This window comes from Microcebus murinus, chromosome 10 (assembly GCF_040939455.1).
Source record: "Microcebus murinus isolate Inina chromosome 10, M.murinus_Inina_mat1.0, whole genome shotgun sequence".
NCBI classification, from domain to species: Eukaryota; Metazoa; Chordata; class Mammalia; order Primates; family Cheirogaleidae; genus Microcebus; species Microcebus murinus.
Window position 1 is genome coordinate 29,425,535 of NC_134113.1, and position 25,028 is coordinate 29,450,562.

The 25,028-nt window shown below is 35.5% G+C and overlaps 1 protein-coding gene across 13 annotated transcripts in view; it reads left to right on the forward strand.

Annotated features, from left to right (window-relative positions):
• Positions 1-25,028, forward strand: part of ATP2B1 (ATPase plasma membrane Ca2+ transporting 1) — a 112,606-nt gene that overhangs the window by 20,684 nt on the left and 66,894 nt on the right. For 2 of the 13 annotated variants that reach the window (XM_012753872.3, XM_076007111.1), the window contains exon 2: positions 21,385-21,481. The exons of the other annotated variants lie outside the window; for them this stretch is intronic. The gene's annotated coding sequence lies outside the window, so the exon portion shown is untranslated. The remainder of the gene's footprint in view (positions 1-21,384; positions 21,482-25,028) is intronic. 13 annotated transcript variants of the gene reach the window in all.

Below are 25,028 nucleotides of genomic sequence, written 5' to 3' on the forward strand. Positions count from 1 at the left end.
AGGTGAGGATATTAAAAATATCTCCCTAACTGCTTTATGATATGTTAGGTAAGATAGACAAACATAAGTGCTAATGAAGCACATTAAAGAATAAGTAAGGATTGAGAAATCATATTGAGTATGGGCCACATGTAAAATAAGGTAGCCCCAGAGCTGCAGATTGAGAATTTGATATTCCCTCTCAGAGGCATGTTGGTTATTAGTTCTGTTTGTCTGGGACCAGGTAGGCAAGCCATATGGAAAGGGCTATTTTATAGTTCATTTCCAATGTTTTGTAGGTGTGGTAGGTTGGGAGACCAGAGTGAGGTAAATCTCAGCTACTGGAAGACCCAGTTTCCTTCTGAATCAAAGAAAATTAAATTATGTTTAGTGTTTAACTTATATCTTAAAATTACATTTCATTGGAAACTGGTTATTTATAATAATAGGAAATCAGAACCAGATTGCCAGAGAGTAATCTTTTTAGTATAAAGATCCCATGTATTACGTAGTATGTAACATGGGACTAAAAAATTACTTATTGATTATCTGAAATTTAAATTTAACTGGATGTCCTCTATTTTATTTAGTAGCCCTGTTAGGTCTTCACAAGACAGGTGGTAATAGGGGGTGAATCTCTTCTCTTGTCTGAATTGGAAAACAGGAAGCTGAAATGTAGACCATACATGTAAGTTTTAAAAAGGGTGCCAATATTAAAAACACAGTCTGAAGAACGTCTATTTATTGCCAGTCAGAGTAGATAGGAGATTTTTCAATTCAGAATGGAAAATAGCTTCAGTAAACACAATGAACCAAGATTCTGAACTATTAAAATGAATTTTTATGCTTTATCTAAATTGCAACTCAGCTTGGGGCTTCATATATGTTTTCTGGTAGGAGGGATTAAGCAAAAGATAAAAGTAGCCCTAGGCCCATGGATGGGTACCCTAATGTTTTGCACTTGGACTGGGAGACATAATGGGGATTTGGGGATATACAAAGAATTTTAGAGCTAGAAAAGAGCTTAGAGAACATAGTCCAATCCTTTGTTTCATAAGTGAGAAAACTGGGTCCCAGGGATCTGGCAGCTTGCCCAAGATCCTACAGTGAGGATGGAAACCCAGATCTTACTCCCACCTTCATACTCATTCTACTGTTCAGTGTTTAGCTTCCCTAAACCTTGACAGAAATAATATTCATTCAAGAAAATATTTGAATGCTAGCTGTATGTTGTACTAATTATAGTTTCAGATCCTGTGCCAGATGCTGGGGATAATACTGGTTAAAGCAGGTAGCCTCTGTCCTATGTAAACGGAAATTTGTGTCTTTCCATTTATTTATCATAAATAATTAGTGCTAAATGAGCAAGATTTAGAATTAAATAGTTTCATTAAAATGTATATTCCAGAGATAGAACTCTGATTCTTCGTCCCTGTCCTACAGTTTATAATAGTTGTGCAAAAGTTCATGTGGGTCTCCAGATATTTTTTCTTTTATAACCTAAAACATTTGTGCAGCTGAAAGCTTGAACTGCTCTTTTGTGTTTCACTCAGTTGTCCTCAGTAATGAAGAGTGATATTGATGAGATCTCAATGGTTATATGAAAGAAGGCACTCAGCGGTTATATGAAAGAAAGTTCATTGCCCAGGATAGTGAGCAGACAGAATTCTGACCTTGGCTGAAGGCCTCCTTGTCTTCTTGGGTTAGATTTCTGCCAAGGGCCTTGATATGTCTTATTTATCAGAAAGTGAATTCCTTTGGGTGCTTACTTAGGAGCTCTAGATTTGGCAGCACTATTGTCCTGATTTTCCTCTCCTCATTTGGAGGAAAGTGTTCTTATATGCTATTGGTTATTTTTTAAATAACTATCTGACTTAGCATTCTACATGTATTTTAATAACTGAATTAATCAAAAAATGATATTGCACATACTGTGTGAGTTTTGCCTCCTAATTTTGACAGTCTAATGAGTTCTAAGACATCTTTCAGTGGTTCCCAGATAAATATATGGAATATATTTGGTTTGATTTAAACATTGAAAAGCAAATATTATTGTAACTAAATTTCTGTGTAACATTTATTTTAATCTTACGTTGAACTTATTCCCCAAACAGTAGTGTTTTTCTGTCTTAGCAGGTAGAATATATGCAATAAAACTTAATGTTTCTTTTATTCAGGTACCCCAATTTTATCATTGTCAACACCAAGTCTTTATCAATTGATGTACATTGAAAGGAAGAATGAGCTAAACTTATACTTTCCAAGAATATTTGGAATGTGTTTATTACAACATCATATCACTACCTCTTTAAATTGGAGAACAAATTTTCTATTTAAATATTCCTGTTAGGTTCTAATTAAAATTTTATACCATTTTGTAATATAAAAAGCATTTTGTGTCATGATAGCTTTATAGGAATATGACATTGCCAATATTATTTAAAAGAGAAAGGGACTAGGTATTTAGATCGGCCATTTTGTTGGCCTTACTGCCTCATAAGTTGAAAGAAGCTAATCATTTGTATTTGCAGAAGATACGGTCTTCCCTCAATATTCATGGGGGATTGCTTCCAGGTCACTTCTCCCACTGTAGATAACAAAAACCACAGATGGTCAAATCCCTTATATAAAATATATTTGCATATAACCTACACACATCCTCTTGTATACATAACTGTGTCATTAGACAATTTCATTGTTGTGTAATGAAATCAAACCTACCTGGTATATAGCCTACTAAACCTAGGCTATATGGTAACTTATTGCTCATAGGCTACAAACCCATACAGCATGTTACTGTACTAGAAACTGTAGGCCATTGTAACACAGTAGTATTTGTGTATCTAAACCTAGAAAAGGTACAATAAAAATAAGATATTATAATCTTACAGGACCATATGTGGTTCATCATTGACCAAAATGTCATTATGCAATGCATGACTGTATTTTAAATCATACTTTAAATTGCTTTTATATTACCTAATACAATGTAAATCCTATGTAAATAGTTATACTGTATTGTTTAGGGAATAATGACAAAAAAAATGTCTGTATATGTTCAGTACAGAGGTAACCATCTATTTTTTTTTTTCCTGGATATTTTTGATCTGCAGTTGAATCTATGGATGGGAATACACAGATATGGAAGGCTGACTGTATGAGTAATTCCAGAGGGGTATTATATTAAATTAATTATGGATATGTGGTAGAAACAGGATCATATTTTCTATTTGGATTAATACTCAGTTGTTTTCTCTTATGTATGTGGCCATGGTAGTAGCACTTATTGTCACTTTAAATGTATATGACTTATTGTCATTTTAACGTAAATTTATGTGCATCTGTGCATGTATACATACTACATGCGTGAAATAGGAAACTTTTCCCAAATCATATAGTTTCCAGTAGAGATTGAACATAGACATGCTGTGCACTGATATAGGCATAGTGAAGCATGTGGAAATGGCCTCTGTCCATAGAATGTTCTTAGGCCAGTTAGGTTGTTTATGAACATGACTGGTTGACTTACATTCATTCATTATGTTAGTATTTCTTAATGAAGAGTTTACTCACTGTAGCACAATTTTTGCTGAAATTTCCTTTTAGGAAGGTTTTTGGAGGGTGTAACGATGTGTTCTATTACATTGAATAAACGGGGAGATATGGTTTTGAAATCTTAACTACAAAGTAAAATTGAGTATACTCAAAAGCATGGCAGTTATCTGGCATTCTCATAGTAGGGGAGAACAGAGAATGGGAGTTTGAGAAAAGGATAGTCTTTTCTTAGGGAAAAGAGTAGCACAGAGTCAAGTCAGGAAGGATTGTATTAACAGATATTGGAAGTACCACCATTTTATACTTGGAAATATGTTTCTAACAGCTTAAACTGAATATACTTTTGGTTTATCTTCTCAAGGGATTAGGGTATAACATAATCAATCCTTCATCACCTAAAAAGGGTGAAAGAAGACTTCAACAGATGCTGAAGGGAATTTTAGAAAATGTTCTTCCTTTAACATGGGCAGTTTTCAGTCCATACCTAGAGAGAAAAAGTATTAAAATTAAACATTGCTTGAGGCAAAAGGAAATGTATTAGTTTGCCGGGGTTCCCATGACAAAATACCACTGAATGTATGGCTTAAACAACAGAAATTTATTTTCTCACAGTTCTGGAGGCTGGAAGTCCAAGATCAAGGCATCAGCAGGGTTGGTTTTCTCCTGAGACTTCTCTCCATGCCTTAACAGATGGCTTTCTTCTTGCTGTGTCCAAACATGGCCCTTTTTGCTGGGTCTCTTCTTTTTCTTATTAAGGATATCAGGTCTGTTGTATTAGGGTCCCACCCATATGACCTCATTTAATACTTAATTACCTCTTTAAAGGCCTTAATGCCAAATGCCATCTCATTGGAACATAGGAATTTTAGGGGGACACAAGTCAATCTATAACAGCAGATAAAAGAAATAGACACTAACGTGTAATTTTAGTCAACTAGAACGTGGTTCCCAAACTTTAGTATGCAGCAAAATCACCTGGAAGTTTGGTGAGGCAGCACCCACCCAGAGTTTCTGATTTAGTGGGTCTGGAAATTTGCATTTCTAGCAAGCTACTAATCTGGGGACGATGCTGTGAGAATCACTGATGTCATATTTACTGTTTGGATTGAGGGAAGCTGGTAAAGAATACCCCAAAGGGAGGAGTGAGGGGATGAGAGGGATTGCAGTGGGAAATAGAAAACACAGTGGGAATGTTGAGCACACGTTGATTTAGTTTACCCACAGTTAGGTTTACTCTCAATTCAGTGAGTTAGGTATTTTGATTGGAGATTAAAAACAAGCACTTCTGTTGTCTGTTATGGGAGGAAAATTGACTCTAGACTTTATTTTTAAGGAACTTAATTCCCAGAATATTTATTACCTCCTAGCAATCTTTAGTCAAATGCCCCCCTCTTGGTGAGGCATTCCTGACCATTCTATTAAATTATTCTATTAAATTCTATTAAATTCCTGACCATTCTATTCTATAAATTTGGAAACATTCCTAATAAAATAGGGCAGAGTCTACAGTGAAAAATATAAATTAGGTAGAGGTGCCTGAAGTTCATAATTTAAAATTTACTTAATCTTTTTGGGTTTAAAGTCTAATCAATGAGTAAAATTGGATTGTGATCCAAAATTTCTTTTTGGTTGACTTAGAGATTGAAACAAATTTTCCCATAGAAATACAACTATAAACAATTGGTCAACAAAATTCTAAAAGGAAGCTAAATCACTGTACTACTGTCCTGAGATCTGGAAGTCCCAATTAGATTACTATGGGTTAACAGGCAAAAGGGAGAGAGAGGGAGAGAAGCCAAATTTCCCTTCTCTGTCCAATACCAAACGAACCAAAAGAGAAGATCAAGTTTTAGAGTGTAAACATAAAGCTCTGTGTTATGTGCTCTAAAATAACCAATTTTTTTCCTTTAAAAATTACTCTTGGTATGGCTGATTTTAGCTGGGTGTTCAAACAGTCCTAATTTGTTTTATAGTCACATGTGAATGACCAGTATTTCTCTAATCCTTAAAGGTCCTTGTATTCCAAGAAGCGTACAGACATGTATGTGTGTATGGCTCTATATAAATATATAAGACATCATGAATTCATACGGATAGCTCCAATTTCAGTCCAGTTTATGTGGTTCTTCCCTGCCTACCCCCATCCCATTTTTGTCGTTGTTCTTCCATAGTGAGGACTATAGCTCCCAGCATTAACACTTTTAATTCTTCGCTCAGTCCTGTGGTACGCATGATGTAGTTTGAGAACTTCTACAGCCATGCCATTGTGAAAAAAACCAAAGCATTAAGAGTTTAAGATTTGTTTATATTACTTTTTTTCCAGTCAAACTAGGTGTATATAATCAAAGTAATAGTATCTAAAAGTTCCTTGCAGAAGGTTTTCTCCTACTTCTCTTTCAGAATGGTCATTTTATTCATTTGAAAATCAGTTGAGTTCATTTACTTATGTTATATTTAGCTTTAGTTCCTCTCTCCCAAGTGTGTGTGTGTGTGTGTGTGTGTGTGTGTGTGGTGTGTATGTTTTGTTTTAAGGCAGAATCTCTCTCAGTTGCCCAGACTGAAGTGCAGTGGGATCATCATAGCTCACTGCAACCTCAAACTCTTGGGCTCAAGCAATCCTCCTTTGAAGCTGGGACTACAAGTACATGCTGCCATGCCCAGCTAATTTTTCTGTTTTCTGTAGAAATGGGGTCTTGCTATATTGCTCAGGCTGGTCTTGAACTCTGCTCCTCAAGCGCTCCTATTGCCTCTGCCTTCCTAAGTGCAGGGATTATGGGCGTGAGCCCCCATGCCCAGCCATTGTTTTAATTTTATATTTTGAATATGTATACCATTAATATGCTTCTAAAAGTCAGAACTCTACACACAAAAAATATACACTCAATTCTCAGTCCTGTCCTTTTTCTATTCTCCTACCATTGATCTTTTTACAATTAACCAACTTTTCATGTTTATTGGTTTATTCTTTCTTTGTTCGTTTTCCCCAAAATAAATGCACTTATGTATGTTTTCTTATTTCTTCTTTCTTACACAAAAGGTGGCATGTGCTTAGCACTTTGCTTTTTGTCCCCTGCTCATTATATCTTAGAAACTCCTTCATATTGGCTCGTAGATATTATCCTTGTTCTTTTTTGCAGTTGTGTAGTATTCTGCTCTATGTGCCATTCTGTATGAAACCACTCTCTTGTTTTTGGACATTTAGGTAGTTTTGAAGTTAAATATAATATTACAGTTAATAACTTTGTTCTTATGTATTTTCATATTGCTAAGGTTTATCTTCATAGTAAATTCCCAGAACTGAGATTGCTGGGATGAAGAGTAAATTAACATGTAGTTTCATTAGCTATTGCCAGATTCCTTTCCATAGTGATTTTCCATGTTCTGGTTATCCATTGCTACATAACAAACAATCCCAAACTTATTGAAAGTGTGGGGCCCCTGACTCTGTCTCACCAGCACAATGACCTTGGCCTAGTCATTTAACTTCTCTAAGCCTTGGTTTCTGAACTGTATGTGGAACATTCACCTATCTCTACTCCACCACTTCTGTCCTAATCCATACTCCTTATCATTCATCTTACCTACATTGTGGGGGAAGTTATGATGAGACTGGGCTACATTATGGAAGTGTTTTAAAGAAACAAAGTGTGGAAGGATTATGACTAATGTCATAAGCCACAGACTAGCTAAAGGGCAAGGCCTCCAGAGGTCCCTGGTCCAGCCTCCATTGTGTAGAACACTGTTTTATTATGCTCCTGGAATCTTGGTCAGAAATTTGGGTAGAGGACAGCAGGGTGTACTTTGTCCCTCCTCCACAGTGTCTGGAGCTTTTGTTGAGAAGTCTCAAATGACTGGTGGGTGACTAGAATAGTTTGGGGCTAGAATAATACATTGACTTCTTCACACATATCTGGTACCGAGGCTGGGATGACTAATGTTGGGCTTAGTTTAGAATGTCAACCAAACATGTACTCATGGCCTGTCAGTATAGCTTAAGCTTCTTGACAGACTTAGGAGGCTAAGTTATGAGAGGGCACATCAGAAGAGTGAGTATTCCAAGAAAACTGGCAGAAGCTGCATGGCCTATTGTAACCTAGCTTCAAGTCCCCATAATGTTGCTTTTGTGGTACACTGTTGGCTGGAACAGTCACAAGTCTGCCCAGATTCAAGCTTAGGGTCATAGACTATACTTCTCTACATGTAAGCATATATAAAAAAAAGAAGAAGAAGAAAAATTGAAACTAAATTTTGAAACTGCCATATGACGTTTTTGCATACATTTCTGAGTTGATTGTTTGCCCACAGCCTTGCCAAACAGTACATTTTCCAGTTTTTGAGTTTCCATTATTGTGATTGATGAGACATGTATTTTAGCACAGTTTTAGTTTGCATTTCTCTTGTAAGGTTGAACATTGTTCTTATTTCTAAAGGGCTATCTTTATTTTCTAAAGGGCTATCTATATTTTGATGAATCGTCTGTGACTTTTTATCTTTTTTTGGGGGGGCGGTATATTTGATTCTTTTTTCCCTCAACTTAAAAAAAATGTTTTAAATATAGTAGAGAAATTAGCCCTATTTTCTATGTTGTTGCTGATTTTTCTCCAAGTTTATTACTTCTGTCCCAGCTTTGCTAATGTTGTGGTTTGCCATGTGGAAGTTTAATTTTGTGGTCATATTTATCAATTAAATCTTATTAATCAATAAGATTTATCAATCTTATTTAATGCCTCTGAATTTTAAGTCATAGTAAGAAAACCTTCTCCTGTTGTCCAATTACAGAGGGATTCACCTATGTTTTCTTCAATTTCTTGTATAGTTTCGCATCTTCCTTTTGGAATTTATTTTTGCATGGTATAAGGAATGGATAGATGTAATTTTATCTTTATCTAAGTGACTGTTCCGTAGTCCCAGCACAATTTTTGGAAAAGTTCATCTTTGCTTCCTCTCACTCATAAGTGATTGGAGTTGCTACCATTGTCATATATTAATTTCCATATGTAGCTGAGTCTGTTTCTAGACTTTCTGTTTCAATACATTGGTCTTTTCATGTATCACTACCATGCTATTTTGTTCGTAGGAACTTTATGTTTTTGTATCTGGTAGAGCTAATCTTTTCATCATAGTTCTTCCTTTGCTGTGGTTTCTTGGCTGTTTTTGTGTATTTCTTTTACCATAGGAACTTTAGCATAAACTTGTCTAGTTTTAGGAAAAAATTTGTTCTTATTATCTTATTAGGCTTGCATTAAATTTACAAATTAACTTAGCGAATACTGACATCTTAATGATGTTGAGAAGTCCTAATCATGAACAAAGAATGTCTTTTTTATTTGTTCAGGGCTACCTTGTCTTTTGCTGTTCCCTTTCAATCTGTTTATTGATGTTGTGAACTACGGAATTCCAGTGTTTGGTGTTTTGGCACTTGGTTTTGAACTTCCTTTTTCTGTCAGTGATTTTCTTCTGTGTTTCATCTGTGTCCTTTGGTCTTCTCATCTCTTTTTCATAGTCTCTCAGGCTCCCCTCACCTGCTATTCACCCACAGACTTACAGAGGCAGTGGGAGCTCTGTTGGATTTTGACATTTGTCTACTTGAAGTTTGTGGTGTTCAATATTACTGTCCGATATTACCGTCTCCTAGTAATATTGGAGGTCACGTGTGGTTTTATTTGCACTCCTTGTGATACTGTGCTTTTCAGGGAGAGAGATTGGGATTCAGGCTTTTGACATTATCCTCCTGATGCAAAAGTTTCAGAAGAGCTTTTTAAAATTAAGATTATTAGATCTTAGTCCTAGAGAATGATTATGTTGGTATGGAGTGAGGCCTAGGACTCTGTATTTTTAAATCTCTTTCCATGATTGGATTCAGAGTTGCTTTTGGGAACTGCTTGCTTTAGACTTTAGTCCAGGCGTCCTCAAACTACAGCCCTCGGGCCACATGCGGGCCGCCTAGCACATTTATCCAGCCCTCCTGGTGTTTTTGCCACTGCTGCCTGTGCTGCTTAGTAGCCGATTCGTCCGGGGCCCCCAGTGCTTACTCTCCAATGGTCTGAGGGACAGTGAACTGGCCTCCTGTTTAAAAAGTTTGAGGACCCTTGCCTTAGTCCGTAGAGCAGGACTAAGCAGAATTTTTTTTTTTTTTTTAGTAAAGGGTCAGATATTAAATATTTTAGGCTTTGCAGACCACATAGAGTCTTTGTTGTGTGTTCTTTATTATTAACTCTTTAAAAACGTTAAAAAAAATCTTTAGCTTTGGCTGTGTAAAAACAGGCTTGAAAGTTATTCCAATGTTTATCTTTTTCTGAGAGCGTGGAACATGGAATTATTTTAATGCCTTAAGCAGCTTTGAATCTACTCTGGGGCAGAGACCAAGTACAAGAAATCATGCAAGTAACACTATAAAATGGGAAACAAATGTAGGTGTTACCATTTAGTTGCTTCAATAACAAAAGAACTTTATGTGAGTTCTGTAAAACACCTAATTTCACAAAACACTGCACTTTAATGTATGACTAGCTACTGACCACCACAATGATTAGCACCTAGTATGCATGTAAATATGTGAATGAGAAGTCCTTAGAGAATAAGTTGCAAATATCCCTTAAGCGTTATTTGTTTAAATTTTAAGGCTTTATATGAAAATGATTTTGACTTTTGCATGGCTGAAATTGAACTTTACTGGCAGTATACAGGTTCAGTTGCTTCTCAAGGCATGCCTTGATGCAGACACAGAATAGCTTCCTGTTTCCCATGTCCAGAGGGCATCCTGTTTAAGTATTGGAGAAATCACCATGTCTAAATATTGGTCATCACTATGTGATGATTCCTACCACTTCTGATTTTCCCCAGCAGCAGTAGACTAACTTAAGGAGCAAAGAAGTCATTTTGGGAGGGTAAATAACATGAATAACAGCATAGAAATTAGAACAAATAAGGCTTAGGTTTCAGGCTTATTGGTCATTGAGCATCTCTCAATATCATTCACTGGCAGGTTCTTTCTCCATCTACTAGAAACAAAAAAGAAAAACAAAACAACCAATGAAATGGAGGCCAAAGGGCCACTTTAAAAAATATCATTTAATTCTTCTGTATTCCACGAAGAAATTAATTTTTATTGTGGAATGACTATGGTTTGCAATATGGGGTTTTAAAAAAGGCACTATATTAGCCACTTTTATTTTTGGTCACCAATCATCCTGTTTCTCTTCATTATTCATGGATGCAGTCAGTATTTAAAAGTATTTTACATGGCTCTTTGCAGGGCAAGTAGGGGGCAGTTAGGAGGTTGGTAATTTTGCTTGATACAGTGCCCTTGAATTCTCTTCTCCACTGTTTGGAGTTGTTGTGATTTTCATTTTCTTGCCAAACAAGAAAAATGGATAGAAGTAGTTACAGCTTCATTCCCTACCTCCACTATGGTCCCTTTTTCACAGAAGCCAGAATAATCATAAAGCACAAATTAACCATATCACATTATAATTAAAATAATATTGAAACTCCTTACCATGGTCTGATAAGCCCCGCAGCATCTGGCCGTTTCCAACTCTCCCAACTCATTGCCTAACTGGCCTCTGCTTGTGCACTGTTCAATGGCTATGTTGGCCTTTTTTCTATACCTTTTGGACATTTCAGCCTTGTTCGTTTTCTTGGAACCTTCTGTTCCCTCCACTAGGAATGCTTTTTCCCCAAATCTTCTTGAGGCTACCTCCTCATTATAGTGTGAGACTCTCAAATACTCCTCTTCATTCTCACAAAAATGGAGCCCCTCCCTTACATACTGCCCTTTTTCAGTTATTTTTCATTCTTAGGAAATAGATGGGGGACACACATAAATTAGAATTCAAGGTTCATCAGGGCAGGAATATGGCCATATTCACCACTGAGTTCTAGGTTTCTAAGATATTGCATGGCACACAGTAGACACTAATTTTGAAGAATGAATGGAGGTTTTTGCCTGTCTGTATGATTTTTTTTTAAATTTCAATTATAGTATCTCTCATTATTGAGAAGATAAGAACAATGGTGTATTCACCGACCCCTGCTCCACTTCTCTCAGTGAAAGTTAAAGGCCAGTTAGGCTGAGCTTGGCATGTACCTGGTGATAACTCTTTTGTGTTTTGACTATCTCTGTTAAATGGGCTGTAAAAGTAAACTTTTTTTAAGGAGGAAGATTTCAGCATAAAGGGAAACACATAATAATAGTTCCCTTCTGTAACTGGGGAAGTTGTTTATAATCAGTGACCTTTAAAAAATTTTTTTTCAATGTTCAATTCCACAAATTAGTTAACAGAGAATTGCATTCACCTGTACTTCTGTTTGAGTTGCCAAGAAAATAGGAAGATGGCTTTTGTTTTTAAATAGAAAGATGGTTTTTGTGCTTGGAGCATCTGAATTTAGATTTCTGTAAATGTGACTTCCCCCTAAAGTTGCCTTAAGCTTTGACCCACGCAAAAAGCTATCTTCTTTTGGTGCTTTCAAGTCTTGCATTCAGCCTTCCCCAAAACTGGCCAGGGTTTTCTCAGCATCAAAGACTTATTCAGGCAAATAATTTTTATCCTTAATTAGTTTTCTTCAGGAAACTTTGAAGATCTATTGCTGCCTTCCCTACTTAATGTAGTATTAATGCAGGCAGTCATTGGTTGAGTTTGTAGTGATTTTGTAGTGAGTTTGTAGTAAACCCCAAGATTTTTCGTGAAGATTTCTTCATTCAGTACTTATTTATGATTTCTACCCCTCCCACTCTCCACCCTTGCCCCAAGAAATCCAAAGGCAGAGCTTAGTATTTGTAAAATTCATTTGTTTCTTTCTTTGTCCCACTCTTTGAACCTGTAGCCTACCATCTGGTATGAGCTCTCCCCTAGTTGTGGTATTTGAAATTTGTCTTTTATGTCTTCATTTAGGTTTTTGATTAAAAACAATAAAAACAATGAACATATAATTTAATTGATATTCTACTGTGAAATTCTGAATAGCCACACCTGATTTTCTGATACTACAAAGAATAAGAAGAGAACACTGGTATGAAGTTTGGTACTAGGAAAAATAAGCAAGTGAAAAAAGAGTTGAAGGAACTGGTTCATGTATTTTCATGGAAGTAAGTAGTAGTATTACTTCCAGTACGGTTTGAAGATAGTAGAGGAGGATGCAGGGAAGAATACGTTTGTTCTGCATTTTCAGTCATAAAATGAGTAAAGCATAAATTGCATTATAAGCTTGGTCTTGTGTTCTTCCATTTAAAGTGTGGTGAATCAGATATTGCCATTAGTGAGTTAAGAGGAGAATATTTGAAGGACAAATTAATCTCAGTTGGAGACTATTCCTTAAAATGTTCATTAGTGTGCTAGAAAGATTTGGGGGAAGGTATAATCACTGCCTCCCACTTCCCAGCACACAATTGAAATTAAACTCCTGTGGATAAATCACTCAAAACAGCTGGCTCCGGCATAGGAGTATCTCAAAAGCTGGGCCCTAGATCCATGTAAAATACTAGGTGTTTAATATCCTGCAGGGTCTGTATTCAGTATCATTTGGCAGTGATAAAGGAAGCTTCTATCTGCTGATCCTTGTGTTACTTTCCCAGCACTATTGAATATACAAAGTAGTTGTTAATCTTTAAAATCAGGAAATACTTTTCTGGGTAGCACTGTGATTGGCTTTTTTGGTGGTAGGTTTTGTTTTTAAGAGAGAGTAACTTCTGAAATTTTTTTTGATCCATGATGGCTACTAGTTCCTGCAGAGTTTTCTTCTAAGTAAAGAATGTGATTTGCCACTCTAAAAAAGTTTCACTTTTGTGTGTGTTCTATAATAACAACAATAAAGAAGTCTGCTTTGTAAATCTGAAAATTAGAATTGTTTTTTAGAATGGGACTTTAGAAGGATAATTATCTTGTAAAAATGTAGGAGCCAGAAAGTTTTGTTTTATGCGGATGTAGCAAACAGCTATAAAATGAGTAAGCTATTTGCAATTTTTATACTCTTGATTAAGTAAAATTGGTGTCTTCACTTAGGAAAGACCATATTTTGTGTACCATTTTATTATCCTGTTAATACAAATGATATCTACATTAGCATCAGTAGTAGAAACATTCTTCTCCTTTAAAAGTTGCAATATAGAAATGCTATGCTTTTTCAGACCTTTTCTAGAATATTATAATTTTTAAATGATTGATCAAGGCATATACAGTTCAAAGTCTAGCAAAATATGTCACTAATAATTCTACCAACCATGAGTTGTGTAAACCTTGTCTTTAATATCTTTTACATTGTGTTCTATGGCTCTTTGCATCCAAAGTGAATTTAGGAAATATTTGGTGTTGCGGATAAATAGAAAACCTTTGATTTTAACCCTGTAATCTGTCCTCAGAACCTCGCAGGAGCTCCTGTGATGAGAGAGAGGAAATTGGGAGGTTCTCCATCACTTGCATTTCTTCCCCTGACTTTCAACCCCAGCTTGATTTTTGTATTTTAAATATTAGACATAATTAGTCTATTCCCCTCAGTGAGGAAACCTTGAATGACAAATTTCTGAGGTTGTAAAAAAGAAAAAAATTTCATCTGGCCTAAATAGATATGTTAAATATTCTTTCAGTAACATTATTTTCTGAAAACCTTTCATTATTTGTTTTTAAAATAATGGTACCTAAAAATAAGTCCTGGCTTGTCAGAACTTTAAAGTAAACGCAATATCTTTCTCCAGAAAGGTAACAGCATACCCACAAATGGAATTGTAATGGTGTCTGGGGCAGTCTAGAAAGGACTCCTTTCTTACCTGTTTTAGTGTAATGGTAACTTGTGATTGGATCATGGGAAATATTTTGGTGATCCTAAACTTGAGTTTTAGTGGTCATTTTTCTGGAATGTGGTAAAAACACTTAATTTGCTTCAGTTATAAGTTACAGAACAGCAATATATGGGGAAGGGGCAAATTTTGTATTTGCATGCTTTTTGTAATACTATAACGAAACAGTACATTTAATGAACACTTAAGTACCTGCCTGGGTTTAGAGCATATACTGTACTTTACAGTTAAAAGATAGGCTTCTTAGTCTTTCTTAGTCTTACTTAATCTTACTCTTATTGCTAGTATAGCAAAAACATATATTCTCAAAGTTCAAAATGATAATTTTAAGAGAATGAGAACTGTAGTAGTGCTTTCAGAATACAAGTGGTCTTCCTTCAGAATAGATGGATCAACCTGTCTTGAATATTTAAACTTTGAAAGAGATAAATTGACATTTATATAATATGATTCCCTATATATTGTTACATTTATGTCATAATTGTGAAAAGCATAAGCATATTACTAGAACAAATAGAGGTTTTCTAGTCCATTTTTAATGAAGAATTATCTTCTTGAATTGGAAACTAGATAGACCTTTTCCCTTTTTTAGCCTCTTTGTATTTCTGTAGTGTAATACAATGCTTTTCACATAATGAGCTTCAGTAAATATTGATGATAATGAAAATTTCTGATCTCTAAAACAGGACACTTCAGGATTAAAATTCCCAGGAATTTTAATGACACCTTCTTAATACATAACAACTCTCTCTCCTCTCCTCACCAAGAGCTTCTGGGATACCTGTAAGAACTTTTTAGATTTTGGTTTACCTTAACATGTGAAAATTTTAAGAACTCAAATATCTGACTCAAGTCAGTACACTTTCTGTAAGGGGCAGTGTTTCCAGTAATGTGGACAATAGTTCACATTTACTTGGTATTCTGTTTTTGTAAATTGTTGTCTTTTTTATTATATGTGGTAACTTCCCAAATGATGGGCTCAGAGAGATCAGTTGCATGCCTCCATGTACATACATGGAAAGACAAAGTGGTGGGGAGCAAACCGTACTGCTTAGGTGTGACTCTAGCTCTGCCCTTTTGTAGTTATGTAACCTCGGACAGATTACTTAACCTGCCTCACTTCAGTTTCTTCTGTAAAATGGAAAGTCACAGTGCCAATCTCATACAGCTAAGTATCTCAGAACTTAGATACTGATTGGATATTGGAGAGAGAGTAAGAAATCAGATGTGTTTTTGCACTTAAGTGATGAATACTTTGAAATAGGAAAGATGAGCAGCATATCCTGAAATGTTCTGTGAAACACTAGTTTCCTGAGATATTAATAAATGCTCCATGGGAAAAAGGAGAGTAGTTAAAAATAAGTTCAGGAAAGGCTACATATATTTCCCTCTTGTAGATTCTTGTGCAAGTCCCTGAAAAGTATCTGGCTAGAGAAACCTATTTCACCTTTTTCACATATTAACATAATATGTTTGGAAGTCTGGTCTACAGGAATTTGAGAATTGGTAATAGGTGTAGAGTGTTTGAGTTTGAGATTGGGACTAAAAATTAAATTATTGTCAAGGTTTTGGAGGTGAGAGATAAATGAGGCTTGGAAGTAAAGTTTCGTAGCTCAACTAACTGGAAGCAAGAGGCAAAACTTGGAAAGGAAAATGCTAATAATCCAGTTGTAATCCCAAACCTATGACTGTTGAATTACATGTGGGTCTTTCAGATAGGGCATAGCTCTTCAATACCTCAAGGGCATACAAATATCACACTAGACTCTACATGATCCACAGTAGTCAGGCAATGAGGGGTACAGGTAGTGCTTATAAACATTAATCTAGAGTTGTAACTGTGGGTCTCAGTGAGATAAGAACAGAAGAACCTGAACTCTATTGTGGTGGGTGTGGAGGTAGTGGTAGGGTAAGGCAGAAAGTGGAGAGGGTGAGGACATTGGACCCAGCCCCTCTACTATAAGAAAAATAAGACCAAGAGAGATAAAATAATTTGTTCAGGATTAAGTGCTAGCACAGCAGAGTCAGAGTTAGAATTTTGTCCCTTCATCGTCACTTCTTTGTACTCTAGAGATTTCAAAAAGGAAGAGATTACTAATGATGATGTTGAGGTATCTCCTCTCTTGGTGGAAAAGGCATTTGCTGTCCCCTAAGAGACCTCACGGGATAGGGATTGCATCCCTTGGTAGATTTACCATGAAGTGTGTGAGACTTGCAGGCTCTGAAACTAACATTTGTCTACATTCTTAGCTCTTGATTTTTTTTTATCATGGCATATTAAAGTTTATGAGATTGATATGAAAATCAGACTATCAATTTATTATTTTATAGTAAAAAAAAAAACGGCCTTGGGAAACAGACTCTCAAGTCTTGTCTAGCACATTTCTCTTCCCTGTAGATTTGCCACATGGGAAACCACATTGTAATTAGGAGGTTGCTTAGTGAGTATGTCAGGCAGAACAAGTGGTATATTTGGAATGTGTAATGGAGTTGGGCTTTTCTTAAAGACCAGTACCTCATCTGGCAATTGGGGGTAGTTTTAATACCTTGTTCACAGGGTATTGGGAAGATAAGGTGAAATGATCCAAATTGCTTAGCAGTTTGCTTAGTAGAGCCTGGCACAGCCACTGCTGTGGCCCCTTGACCAAATCCAAACTTCACAGAACAAATTTCTTTATTAAAAGGATTTGTTCTGTAAAATTTGGATTCAGGCAAAAGGCTGCATTCAAGGATTCAGAAGGCCATAGGTTCCCCACCCAAAAGGCCACATATTCTTTTCCTTTTCTGATGACTGTCTTTTTACTTATGTATTTTTGGTTGACCATTTCTAACTCTTAAATGCTCTTTTTTCTTGTTAAGTTAAAGTGACTTAGTCTATCTAATGTCAGATCTTGAGTCCTGGGTTCCATTTTGCTCTTTCTAGGATGCTCATTTTGAATGTTCTGTACAATCCATTATACTAGGTTGAAACATTTGAAGTTGTTGATATTCTACTGGTTTTCATCTACAAAAATGGCAGTGTCATATGGCTTTATCTAATACAATTATTTTAAATTTTAATTCTTCTCAGATGATCCCAAAAGTTTCTGTTCTAAGTCAGTTGATGAGGTCCAAAGGCTTTTTTTTTTTTAAAATGCCTAAGGCATGTACTATTATACTTCTTTCCCTGCGATCAGGTTCTGAGAAGGTTCATTTCTTTGTCTGCATGTGTCATTGAGGAGTGTATCATTTTTCCTTTTCTCTTTACATTTAGTCACTTATTTGCTCAGGCCAGCATTAACCATATGAATGATTACTTCCTTAAGTGATAGTTTACACTGTGCATTTATTATTAAATTTATTAAGATTGTTAAAGCAGTGTTGTTTGCTGCTCAGTATACGTTCTGTTTATGATATACTGGATCATAAGCATTAACTTTAAAATGCTCATAGTTTTGGTAAGAATATTGTAGGTCAGTACCAGGGGTGACATAATTTCTTCTGTTGTACTAGAATTTCATTGTAATACTGTTTAGATGAAAATCAGAATGCCTAACAATTGGGAAAAAAAATAAAACTTTAGTTTTATTTTACACACATAAGCATCCAAAGCATTTAGGAAATAATCTGCATTTATTGTTTATTTTTAAAATTTGTTATTTGTTTTTATTATTTAGAAAATATTCTGTTGGATTGGTATTCTAGCAGATTAGCTAATTTCTCCCTCCTGTTTTTTGATTCTTATCCATTTATAGTATATGAATTCTACATCATAGTCACTGGATAGATATATTTCTGTGTTTTTCCCTTTGAATAGCCTATCATGAAGATTTCTCCAATTGGTATTTAGTTTTCCTCATTATTAGTTTTAAGTCTCTAACATTCTTAAACAGTTAATCATCTCATTTTAATTTTGGGAAGAATACCTTTTTCTCCCACTGGGATGTAGCTCTCCTGTTCTTTTTAAAGTAGACCAATCTAGTTTGGAGATTCTCTGTTATAAAATTATAGATGTCCTCTTGCTTTTTAATTCTTAAATACTGTTTGATGTCATATATAAGGACATCACATTCAAATACTGAATTAAGTATTTTTGTTAACAAATATGTATTGTTTGCCTTCTGTATGTATTGCCAGACTAACTTAAGCATTACATATACTAAATATAACAGTTTATTGGAAACTAATTAAAAATGTGTTACTGCTAATTATAACAATTATGATAATTTATCAAGTGCATATTATTAAGTGCCAGGCACCTAATAACATTGGGATGAGTCTAAGATAGTTCATGTGTGAATTTACTTAATCCATTCAAAAGTTATGAGGTATATGGTCTTATCCCCATTTTACAAATGAGGAAGTTGAAATACTGGGTAAATTGCTTGGCGTTACTCAGCTAGTACAGGAAAGTGCTGGAATGAAATCTAAGCTATGGACCTGTCATCATCATAGTTAGGATTTAGCATTGGGGCAGATGTCCTCTTGAGTGCTGAAAGAATCTTTGCTTCTTTGGGACTGACAGTCTTTTTGCTGGCACCTGAGATGGGCCTTACTGAAGGACTACTGTTTGTCTTCACTGACATTGCCACGTTGTTCTCCAGTTCAGTTCAGTTACCCTGTGTTGAGTAGTTTCTATGGGCAAGGGGCTGTTGCTGAAATGATCACTAGGAGATACAGAAATGAACAAGACCATCTTACCCTCAGAACGTACAGTTTAATGGGAAGGAAGGTACGTACACAAGGAGTTACAGTACATATTGAACATGTTGTAGAGGCTCTAAAAGACTATAGCAGTAGAGAGAAGTATATTAATTCCATGCCACAGGTTTAGAGTAGGAGTATTTTAATTGTTCCTTGAAGAAGTTAATAGAAAGGCAAAGGGACTAGGCCAGCTTTCATTAGGGAAAATTCTCAGTATGACAGTAGGAGACTGTTATTTGAAACTTGTCCAAAAAGAAAAAAAGGAGATGGAGAATCTGAGAGCTATACCAAAACAAATAGGTAAGAGGAAGAATACTGATTTGGTACATCCATGCTGATGCTGTCAGTATCCACACTTTTCTATTGATCTGTTATGTGTGTAGTCTGCTGAAGACCTCTCCAGAAGGGAAATGCTTACAGGCTAGATGCTGTCCAGTTTCCATCACCGTCTTGAAAGTAATCCTCATCATTTTCCTAGTTCATTCATTTTACCTTCTGCAATTGCTAAGAAAGGAAATTAACCTGTTCTTATATTCTCAGAAGATGACACAGATCTCTTTAGTCTTACAAAATGACTTCTATTGTCTGTATTAAACAGCAAAGAATTAGGAGGCCTAGAGCTTTTGAAAACTTCATGTTTTTCCTCTCTCAGTACTACAATAACCTGAATACCGTCAAATGACACAGAAGTATAGAGGAGGATGAGGGCTGAGAAAATGCCCAAGATAATTAATTCACCATAAAGAGCCATCTCATTCATGTGTGGACAAAAGCAGGGATCCAGTTTGCCAGGGTCAAGGTGAGAGTGGGTGATCAGGAAGAAGCATTGTAAAAAGTGGGGTAAAAGAGAAAGAAGGATAATTTGATGGGTTATCAAAATCTAGGAGAAGACATGCTTGGAGGACAGGGACGCGAGGGGTAAGAAACATGGTCTTTTATATGGTAAAATATATCTGAATATTGGCTAGGCTAAGTGAGAGATTCAGTAGAAAGGGATTTGATGTGGCAGTGGCTCGCAGTGGCAACCAAGGAAGTAAGGTCTTGGAGCGACTTGAGTAACCCGGGTGGAGACAAAAGCCAGAATAATTTCAGAAAGACTTGGAATTGAAAGAGGAATATGGTAGAAAATTAGAGGCGTGTCCCTGGATTATATATATGACTGAGAAAAATAGGTTTCCAGTGGAACTAAGAACTCGGTTTTTAATATTTTACCAACATTGCTCAGGCAGATGGTATGTCTATTCAGGGGTAGCTAATTAACCAGATGGGTATAGTAGGAGGATAAAGAGCAAGTGAGACATAGGAGCAAAATTAGAGTTGCTGACCATTAGGGAGTTTAGCTTTTTTAGGTAGGCAAGTGTTAATCAGAAGAGATCCTAACTGCTTGTGAGCCTGAAGGTCAGAACGTATACGTAGAAGTGAAATGAAGGGGGATAAGTTGTATAGGGGAGAAAATCTTGAAAATAGAGTAATTCCAAGTGACGATGACTTTAATGTGCAGCTCTGCCCTTGAATAACAATTACAGAGTACAGATCAGAGTCTTAGAATGAAGGTCAGGAATGTATGAAACCAGAGAGTTTGAAGGATCCATCTGCATGATGTGATGGAGTGGGTTATGGTTCAACACATTCCTATTATTCATATTGTTTGCATTTTGGGGAGTTAATGAGATCAAATTCTTGTCTTACATCCTTTTTATGTATAGCTTACTTTAGTTTTCAGCCACAGTGTTTGATGTGTTGCAAAAGTGAGTATCAATTTACTGAGCTGTTCTTTAATAATCACAGTTAGAAATTGCAGAAAATCATCAACTATAAAAATATGTAAATAAAAAGGGGAGAAAGATGGGGAAGTGTCTACTGTGCCTAGTTCTGTATTCAGTTCAAATACTGGGATAGATCATCCTTGAAATCTAGAGTTTTTAATTAAGAAAGCAGAAAGCTCGTGTTAAATTTACAGATAAGAGTTATGCCTCCCTCAGTATTGCCAACTTTATTTTTGTGAGCTCTTTCAGTGACATAATGAGCATCCTGTTTCCTTAAGCGGTTAAGTGTAGGTTCTTGTGAATTGACAGGATAGAGGCTCTTAAGAACTGAGTAGGCCGACAGAGCAGCTGGTGTGACATTCAAGTGTTCATATTGCCTTCTAGCTCCAGAACAGAAGGAAAAACACAGTTTTAATTTAGAAAATCTCTTCTTTGACTATAGCTGAAAATTTCAACACCAGTGAGACTAGAAAATGATAGAACATTTGGTTCTCATATTTAACTGGAGATATAGTATGTTCATATATTTGGTAAACTGCACAGGATTATATAAAATTAACTTTCCTTATTTTTTGAGCTTTTTAAAAGCTTTTTTTTTTTTTTAACTAGGAAACTTACTGTAAAGATGAAAGGTTCCTAAAATGCCTAAATAGAACAACAGAATAGGAGAAAACAGTATAATTTATTTGGGAGTGAGCAGAAGAAGGTAGGTATCTAAATTATAGTTTCTATTAAGTTTGCTAAAATTAATTTAATACTCTTAGAGGTTTAAAATACTTTAACATATTTCAAAATGTGCCAATATGAGTTTCCATGTTTTTACTTTGAATGAAGGAAATTATTAATATTTGCTGTCTTTGTATAATACAAGATTTAAATAGAAAAATATTAATATACTTGGTATTAAAAATCAAAACAATTCAGAATACCAGCTTACAGAATATTTTTAGAAAATAGTCTGTTTTCAGTTATCTATGCAAATTAAGAATAACATAATAAAGAACTTGAGAAATTTGCTTATTATGTTTTTGTCAGGAACTTTTAGATCAAGATGACATTCCAAGAGTTCTCTAAAGTTCAGGACACACTTATCTACAGTAGTGGTTCTCTAGACTGGTGGCATCAGCATATCACCATCATCTGAGAAGTTGTTAGAAATATAAATTCTCACACATTGCTGCAGATCAACTGGGATGAGGCCCAGCAGTCTGTGTTTTAAGGAGCCCTTCAGGTGATTCTGATGCATACTGAAGTTTGAGAACCACTAATCTGCAGTGCCTTGAATTAACTTTTATATTTGTCTTGATATAAGACCAATATTGGTCTAACTTTTATTCTGGACTTGGTAAATTGAAGGATTATTTTATTTTGACTATGTAAGTACAGCCTAGCAAAATTAGGCCAAACTGCAAGCGACAGGTATCATCAATGTGTTTGGGATAAGATGGTACCAATTGACCATAAAGCAAAAGTGTTTGTAATCAACTTCAAGATGTCTGTGTTTGGGATCATTCACATTAAAATTTTATCATACACTTTGCTTAATTAGGTACTTTATTTAGCATAAATAAATAAATAAATAAATACTAGCCATGACAGTTATCAAAAGCCAGAATAGTTATCTTATAGCCCCCAAGGGAGGGGGTGAATCACCAAGCTGGTGTTCTTTATAGACTAAAGGCTAAAAGGAAGAGGAGCTGTGTTTAGGGTTGGGGTAACAAAACTGGGTGATTTTTTTCATGCTTTCACTGAGCCAGATTGTTTTAGTATGGTTTCATCTTTTTAATTGAATTGTAAAATTCTGAAATATGAGAGAAAGAAATAAGCCTTGTAAGTGCACTGCAAACAAATTTTTGTTATTATCTGTAAAAATAATCTCATTGTTACTAAAAACAGGTGAAAACAATTATAATGAAGCTTGCCATGCCACCCTGTGCTGCACTACCCTCCCCCAGATTCCAAGAAAGAAACAAGCTTTGTGAAGTGAAAATAGCAACCAGAGGTGATGACAATACAGAGGGAACGACAGTCAAGCATTGGAGAAATTAAGGCAGCAGAACATTTCAAGAGTCAAGGAATGGTTAGCAATAGCAAGGGGCCAGTAGGACAGATAAAGACTAAATGTGTCAACCAGATTTAAGCATCTGAGGGGTCACTGGTTGGTTACTTGGAAGAGTAATCTCAGTGCAGCACAGGAGAAACAGCTAGATTGGAATGAGTTGATCAGCTAGTGAGTTGGGAGATAGTGTGAAAACATCAAATTTCAGAGAGGATGATAGCTAGATTTGGTGTTGAGGGTTTTCTTACCAAATGGCCTTTTTACCTGGATAAGATTTTTATTTCTTTGTTATTTAGACTGGCTTGCTAACTTTATTACCATATTAATTTGGTATGCTTTTATTTAGGATGGTAACCCTAACAAAATAATTTCTCAAATGTATCATTTCCTCTTGGCTTTATGAAATATTGAAAGGTATTATTACTTTGCATACCCTCAAGAATCTAAGACCCTGGTTAAAAACCATTGCCTTATAGTAGTTGTATAATTCATTTGACACTCTGACATGTTTGTAACTTGCTCTTTTGTCTAAAAGGATTTAAAGGAAAGTTCAGTTGTTATATCCTGCGTACCAAGGTGGTTTGCAAACTCCTAGAATGCTATGGATTTCTCTTAACTCATCTAACACACCTAGCATATCATTTTGAGCGTAGTTCATGAGGTTTTGTTTTGCTCTGCTCTTTTTGAGTTGCCATTGCTCCCTTTGCAAAATCTGTTTTTAAAATTGATTTTAGTTTATGGTGGAAACAAGAGCATTTCTATTTAATAAACATTGAGCACCTACTGTGTTCCAGAGAGTGCTGGGAGTTAAAAATGAATGTCACAAATCCTACCTTGAGTTACAGTTCATTGGGGAAGACAGAGAAGTAAACAAATCATTGCAGCTGTGTGATAAAAGCTATAATCGAAGAAATTAATGCCTCCCTATTCTAATCTGTTTGATTCTCACCCTGAGAGATTTGGTAAAGTATTCATGCTAAATTTATAACTGACAGCAGCTATAGGTTGCCCTTTAAAGTGTTGTACTTAGTTTCTGCCTCTGGATCTTCTGCCTACTAGATGATAAGTAAGTTACTGAGAAGAGTGGGACTAATTTTAGTCAACACAGACACAGCGATGGTATTTATGAATCCTTTGAGACTATTAAATCAGGCATTGTAGACAATGCTTATTTTCTGCTTTATCAGTTCTATGAAACTTAACTCCTGTTTGGTGAATTTACTCTTGTTTATGTTATTTATTCTTTACTCATCTGATAGAAATTACTTTCCTAAACAAGCTGTATAGGCTTTATGCTCTTTTATGTGAGTATGTATGTTTTAAGCCCCTTAAAAAGTGAATTATTTGACTTAAGAGTAATACTAAATTTGAGTAATTCCTTGGTTTCTTTTGAGTGTTTTAATGAAATCATTTGAATATGTCAAAACTTTGTAAAAAGATCTCCCCATCATTCATAATCTTGTAGTATCTACTCTTTGATATGCATAATATTAGACCATCTGCTCTGCCATTAGTGTGAACTGTTAGACACAAGAACTTATATTCAGTAGTTTACAGTAAATTATTTTTTATTTAAAAATATTTTAATTGTTGAAAGATTTCAAATGTTTAGGTTGTAGATCGGGTAAAAGGTTATTATTTTCCTGCAGAAAGTGATGTTATAAGAAGGTTGAAAGATCATAATACTGCTTGCTAAGATAGAGATCAAAGATGAACAAGGCATGATTTTTTTCCTTTAAATCTTTCAGTGCACTGAGCCTTAAATTTAGGCTCAGTTATGTAGTAAGCATAATGTCCAGTCCCTATAAGGGACATTTATTTAAGGTGATGTGTTTCAGGTTGTTCACACTGACTGGGGGTCACTGCTGGTATCTAGGAGGGTTGGATGAAGGGGAACCAGATTTCTTAATTTATGAGGCAGCTGTCATTGTCAATAAAATGCCAGTAGCAAACACAGTGAGAAACAACTATAAAGGCTAGTACTCTCTTTCCTCTCTATATGCAAAGGCAGTGGAATTGATTTTAATGTTAAAGAAAAAAAAAAGCACTAAGAAAATGAGCTGTCTTCAGTGTTCTTTTTTGAAAGATTATATAGTCAAAAATTATTCTTTACTTCTTTGCCAATCAGATGATGTCTCTAACGGTTAGGGTGTCACTGCCCATTTTGAAGTACAGTGCCAGTTATTTCCCTGGT